The sequence below is a fragment of the Mercenaria mercenaria genome, chromosome 6, assembly GCF_021730395.1.
Source record: "Mercenaria mercenaria strain notata chromosome 6, MADL_Memer_1, whole genome shotgun sequence".
NCBI lineage: Eukaryota > Metazoa > Mollusca > Bivalvia > Venerida > Veneridae > Mercenaria > Mercenaria mercenaria.
This window is the reverse complement of record NC_069366.1, coordinates 24360177-24367451: the sequence shown is the minus strand read 5'-3', so window position 1 is coordinate 24367451 and position 7275 is coordinate 24360177.

Sequence of the window (7275 nt, the reverse complement as noted above, 5' to 3'; positions counted from 1 at the left end):
CCCGCTTCCCAGGTTGGCATAGGTCACAATAGCCTAAATAGTTTTCCCTATATATTCTATATAAAACTGACCTTTTTCAAAGAGCTACCAAACATAGCTAGACCCATTTCAGAGAACAAATCCCTACCTCATTTTAAGGAGTTATGATAAAACTGATATAAAATGAAGAGAAAGTAGGGGTCATGTATCTTCTAAGAGAGATTTCTCTGGTCACATTTACTTACTGTAAACTGACATCAAAATCACACTGCTGTGACCTGGAAGTACTACTCAAACTAAAATTGAGCTTGACTTCACCAAATACAACCTGCTCTCTCATTTTTCCTACCAAAATGTCAACAATACATCCACAATGAAATTTAAACAAAAACTAGCCTCAATTTAGACCTCTGTTGCCATGCAAAGTGAAAAATTAGTGTTCAAATACCTGGCAGCCATTACGCGACTAGACCAGATGGCTCCCACGCTGGTTCCTTTAGTTTAGTTAGGCCTATAAGAAAAACTGTTTTTCTGTAATAGTCTCAATTTCATTTGTATAGTACCAGTAACACATCTGCATGAAAAATACCAAGTTTCAGCTTGATTAAATCAGTTTTCCAGGTTTTATGGCATTTTCAGTAACGCAGGTCCCTGCACCAATTTTCCTTCAGAACTGATGTCGCGATTTAATTTTTAACCAGTTCTAGCCAGAGCTGGTTTTTGCCCTATTTCATAAATTTTCACCATAATTTGCAAGCAAATTACACATTAACACTTTGAAATATACCAAATGTCCCCTCTGAAAGGTATAGATGGGCATAATTTAGAGTGCAAATTTGCATTAAAAAAAAACGGCCAAAACAGTGAAAATGTGATTTTTTTGGTTTTTATCAATTTTTGCAGCAAAATTTCAATGAAATGCTCATTTTTTACCAAAATCTGACCAAACAAGTTCATTTATATCAATATCTGGACAAATCTCAATTTTTGCCCACATTTTCTTATAGGTCACAATAGCCTAAATAGTTTTCCCTATATATTCTATATAAAACTGACCTTTTTCAAAGAGCTACCAAACATAGCTAGACCCATTTCAGAGAACAAGTCCTTACCTCATTTCAAAGAGTTATGATAAAACTGATATAAAATGAAGAGAAAAGTAGGGGTCATGTATCTTCTAAGAGAGATTTCTCTGGTCACATTTACTTACTGTAAACTGACATCAAAATCACACTGCTGTGACCTGGAAGTACTACTCATACTAAAATTGAGCTTGACTTCACCAAATACAACCTGCTCTCCCATTTTTCCTACCAAAATGTCAACAATACATCCACAATGAAATTTAAACAAAAACTAGCCTCAATTTAGACCTCTATTGCCATGCCAAGTGAAAAATTAGTGTTCAAATACCTGGCAGCCATTACGCGACTAGACCAGATGGCTCCCACGCTGGTTCCTTTAGTTTAGTTAGGCCTATAATGTTTTAAATATTCTACTGGTCACAATAGCATAAATAGTATTTCCTATATATTCTTTATAAAACTGACATCTTTTAATGAGCTAACAAACATAGCTAGGCCCATTTTATAGAACAAATCCTTACTTCGTTTTAAAGAGTTATGATAAAACTGACATAAAATGAAGAGAAAAGTAGGGGTCATGTATCTTCTAAGAGAGATTTCTCTGGTCACATTTTTATACTGTACTGTAAAATCACATCAAAACCACACTGCTGTGACCTAGAAGTACTACTCATACTAATATTGAGCTTCACTTCACCAAATACAACATGCTCTCCCATTTTTTCTACCAAAATGTCTAAAATACATCCACAATGAAATTTAAACAGAAACTAGCTTTCATTTAGACTTTTTTGTGCGTGAGAGTTGTTACACATTTTATTACCTCTCACGAACAGACTCAATGAAACCGATTCTGCTATTATTCTTTTTAGTTGCATTCTATGGATCCAAGGGATCTTTTTACACATTTTTTAAACAACTTTCTCGACATGTATTCTTTAGCACTCTTTACATTCTTTTGACATTTTAGGGTTTAACATTTGGTCTATGTTGCAGTGATTTGTAACTGAATACACAGAAAAATATGTAAAATGTAAAAAAAATGTAAATATATGTATATTGCTCATATATTCATTTATACTTATGCTCATGAATCATTAAATTATCTTTGAAAATAATAATAGTTAGAAATTCATGATGTGTTATTTTGGAAACCCACCGGCCCCATAAACATTATTTGACCATAATTACACGGATATCATGTCTCAGAACTGAACGAAATTATGTTACAAATAAACAGATATTGCTGGCTTACAACCTCGTGTTTTTGTAATTTAAAAAGTTATTTTTGGAAATTAATGAAACGATAACCGATCTTTATTTTATTATATTCTATCAAAATCAATGATTTTATTTATAAATATGTGCCAACATTGTCGGGAAGTTGGGAGAAAATGTAAAGAAAATAATAGGAATTTAACAACATAATATAATGGCTTATTTTTGCACTTAAGATTATTTTCATTATTGATTTTGACGCACACATCATAAATGTTGCTGTTCATTGCGTAATTATTGGTACGAAATCTTCTCTTTTTTCGTATATAAGTTGCACATGAGCAAACATGTTTTTTTTCAAAGTGACAGATTTTTTTAAGAAATATCTTTAAAATAGATGGTCGGCGTGATGTAACTGAAGCACAAGTTATATATAGGCAGAAATCTGTATTTTAAATCTTTTGGCAATGTTGAAAGGGGCCTCTGTGAAGTTTTGTATAAAAGAGGACAGTGGTTCTGAATAAGACTATGTTTAGAAATTGTGGAGGGACACACGACGGACACCAAACAATCACAAAAGCTCCCTTTGAGCCTTTGGTGCTTAAAAGATGGTAACAGTAAGCAAACAATATTGAAATACGTTCTATACCTTATTTCTGGAATTGTTGGAAGCAACATGAACCCTTACCCTACTTCTGCTTATTATCAAATTTGTCTATCATTCAGAATATGTACAGTACTGTTTTCACCGGAAAGATTAATTTAAAATTTGGAGTCTAAAATTTAAAAGTATCGGACATGTTGTTGCAGGTTGGTAATGATTTGCACTGTTTAGAAATTGTTGCTGTAATGCAGGGTCAGAGTTAATGGCTGTATAAAACTAATAACCTTTTTGTAAAAACAAAACTTAAGGAAAGGAAACTAAACAAAACAGAAATAACTTAATAAGAAAACTTAACAAAACAGAAATATGTCCGGATGAGCTAATGAATATTTGGTTACGCACACCTTTTTAAGTGATACGCGTACAACCCGATGGTGCTGTGCTTATAGAGGTTATAAATGACGAATGCGTTGTCATTTCACTCAGTGTCACACATGACTCAGAGTGAAGCAGTTTCAGCCTTTCCTCCAATCAGCGCCACTCTTACAAAATCTCTCATTATGGCTTAAAATACCGAGAATACCTTACCAAGCAATCCGATTGGTACATTATTCAGGCGGCATAAGGTCATACGAGGTCATAAAATCGTGCTTAATACGGCACGCCGAAAAAAAAAAATTATTGAGCATAAGTATAAACATTAAAAAAAATAACCATAAGACAGAAGTAAAACCTATCTACATTTCTTCCACAATATGTAAACTAAAGAATAAATGCAAAATAAAGAACTTTTACCACATGTAGCTCAGTATTTTCAAAGATGTCTTAACCTTTACCCTTCTGTATCAGAGGTTAAATTCACTTTAAACAGCAAGAAATGGATAATCAAACGAAAACTTTCTGCTTTTGTACAACAAATCAATAATAAATCTTGAACCCGAGCCTGCAACATTTTCGTTTTTGTCGTGTTGAGTGACCTGTGAAGTTTCTACTTTCCTCTGTTTCATTATCACAGCAGCGTTGTTTGTGCCGTGTGGCGGCCGTAAAAAGTCTCCCCGTACATTCAATCAGGGATGTTATATTTCGATCTTCTCAGATCGTTCAAAACGACTTTTATGTCGTGTTATTGGTACTGTTTATTTTCTCAACATGACCATTTCGGCCTGGGTGGTTCCAATACTCCCGCTTTTATAGCCTTGTGTATTGTATAATCACCCCTTGGATATGATGCCTGCTTTTTAATTTTGTCTTTTGACAGTTCCTGTGATACGCAGGCTCCATAACCTCAGATTCCCTTCCTAAATTCCAGTTTGTTTAGTTCTGCCCATTGTTTTCTCGTTTGGGGCAACCCCTTTACTTTATCTGGGCACCAAACGCCGCTCTTCATGGAATTACACGCCTCATTACATGTATCATTGAAGGTCCCATGTTCACCGCCGTTTGAATACATATGCGGATATCTCTTAATTGCTTTTGTACTTTTAGCATGTGTAAATGTTGAGTTCTGCTCAACCCGGGGCTAGAGGGCGTGGACGGTAGCATGCATTTCCACTACCGTCCATGAACAGACTCAATCAAACCGAGCCTGCAGCATTTTCGTTTTTGTCGTGTTGAGGGACCTGTGAAATTTATCTATTTGAAAAAAAAAAAAAAAAAAAAAAAAAAAAAAAACACAACAGTTTTTCTTACTAGATTAAAAAAAATACAATGTATAATGAAAAAAAGTTTGGTCCTGGTTGGGCTTTAACCTACGCCCTCCTGAAAAATTAGTTAAAGTAGGTTTATGGTAGGAATTGAAAAAGGAGGGATTATTATTGAAACTATTACGGGTCCGTCAATTATCATAACCATCGTATATATTAGGAAAAGAAAAGGACTAGACCATAATCATTAACAGTACGGTTGGTAGCGGGGTTCAAACCTGAAATTTCCCTCAGACCGACAAGGAATTCGCCACATCAGTACTTCAGTGCTTTGATTCTGCATTGATGCTCAGATAGCTTATAGATGGGATTTGATTCAGAACTGTTCATTCGTATTTTAGAATACAATTCGTCCCGTCGTAAAAAACAACATTAGTGTATGACTGACTGCCTGGATCGCTTATTTTTCTCAAATAAGACCCCACATAATCCCGATTCAACCTGCTTAAAGATAATAAAGGTAAACATTCGGACAAAGGTTTACGAAAATAGGGTCACAAATGTGGCCTCTAGATTGTAAAGCAAGCTTTTTCTTTGATTTCCTTGTGACCTAGTTTTTGACCCCACATAATCCAGATTCTAACGTGACCAGAGGTCATCAAGACATACATTCTAACCAATTCTCAAACTTAAACTGTAGATTATAGAGTGTTAACAAGATTTTCCTTTGATCTGGCCTATATGACCAAGTTTTTGGACACCACGTGACTTAGTTTCGAACATGACCTATAAATCACCAAGACAAACACTCATAATGATGATGATAATGATGAATATAATGATGATGATGATGATGATGATGATGATAAAGTCTTCATTTAAGTACGAAGCACAGTTGGTCATTGACCAATCTTCCCTGTGGTCCTCCAGTATATACTTTTACATGATAGTATTTACAAGACATAAACAATCTTCCCTGTGGTCCTCTAGTACCTGCATATACTTTTACATGATAGTATTTACAAGACATACAATACAGTTAAAAACATTAAGTGAAGTGATGATATTAATGCCAAAAATATACCATCATGCATACATTTTGTGTTTTTCAAATATACATCTTCTTTTAAAACATTATGTACAAGCCAGAGATTTACTTATGTAAGTTTAATTGAATGTAAACAGATATCAAAATTGATAATGAAAGTAGTGACTAAATATAAACATTTAAGTTAAACATATTAAATGTAAATTTAAAAATTTGTAAAACAAAAGAAATAACAAAAACTGCATGTAAAATAAAGTGAAATACATAAAATATATTACAGACTATATACAGAATAATGTAAATGATATCTTGTTTAACAGTGTCAGGTAAGGAGTTCCAGTGAAATGAAAAGTTTTCCTGTAAAATTCAAGATTTGACTTAGGAATATAGAACGATTGCTTGTGATCTGAGATTTTGTGTGTGAATATTTGTAATGTATTGGAAATTTCGTAACAAACAATTTGGTGCTAATTTATTGACTACTTGATACACGAGTATATATTTTCTGAAGTGTACCCTTTCATCAAACTCCATCCATTTCAGTTCTTGAAATAGTGTTTCCGAAGAATGACGTCGTTGGCCCAACGCCATTATACAAAATGGCGCAACGTTGATCCAATGGCCGGTGCACCATTGTCCCAACGACTTATCATTGGCCCTACATTGGGCCAACAGCAATTTTTCGTCTACTATGGTTGGTACAACTTTGGGCCAACTCAATTTATTTGTTGGCCTAATGGAGAATGCCAACGCTATCCTAACGAATACGAATTTGAAAACCTTAAAAGTAATATTAATGTTTAGTACACATTTTATTTTCAAATATTTGTAATTTTGTTTAATATTTAACAATGTGAAATCTAACATTTATTCATATTTTGTTTGCAAGTTTCTTGAGGATATGTAACAGAATATTTCACCACTACAATGTGTCAGTATTGATTCCACCCTTTTAGTCACTAATTAAATCCTCTTAAAATGAATTAATGTCTGTATTTTTAACTCATTATATATCCAAGTTCTGTTTGATTGTTTTTTCTCTCGCTGACGTTGCAGCTTTCTGTCTTTTCCTTTTTTCTTGTGCACTACAGTGCTGGGCGCCCCATGATAATTTCTTGAACAGCTCCCTCTACAAAAAAAAATCGAAAATCATAATGCAGATAAAACTATCTACATCAAATTTATAACAAAAACTATACAGATGCACATAACCCTTTAATTATAATAAACTTAAGTAAAATGTATGAAGTTTATTTTTGTCTTTATTTAATAAAGAAAAATATGTTAAAAGTTAACGAGAGTATGAGTTATTTTATTTACAGATTTAAATGTTCAACAATAGTAGTGCCATCCTTCATTTTTAGATAAAGCTATTCAGGATAACGATCAAGTCACATGGATACATACATGCATGCAGTCAATAAAAAGAAATATTCTGTAAGATTCCACAATTTTATCAAAAATATTTTTAAAAAAAACAACTTATACTTACAGATTATAGCTAGTGCTCTTGAAAGCTTTCAGAAGATACGTAGTTTTTGTTAAATCTAGATCTATCACATGTATAATAGCTTCGTTTTCTGTCCATGTTTATGCAGCTAGAAATCTCGCCTTGAGAGTGAAATTAACCTCATTTTCGTAAAGTGTCCCAAAATATGGACACAATAATCATCATCCACCCGACGTCGACCCGTGTTG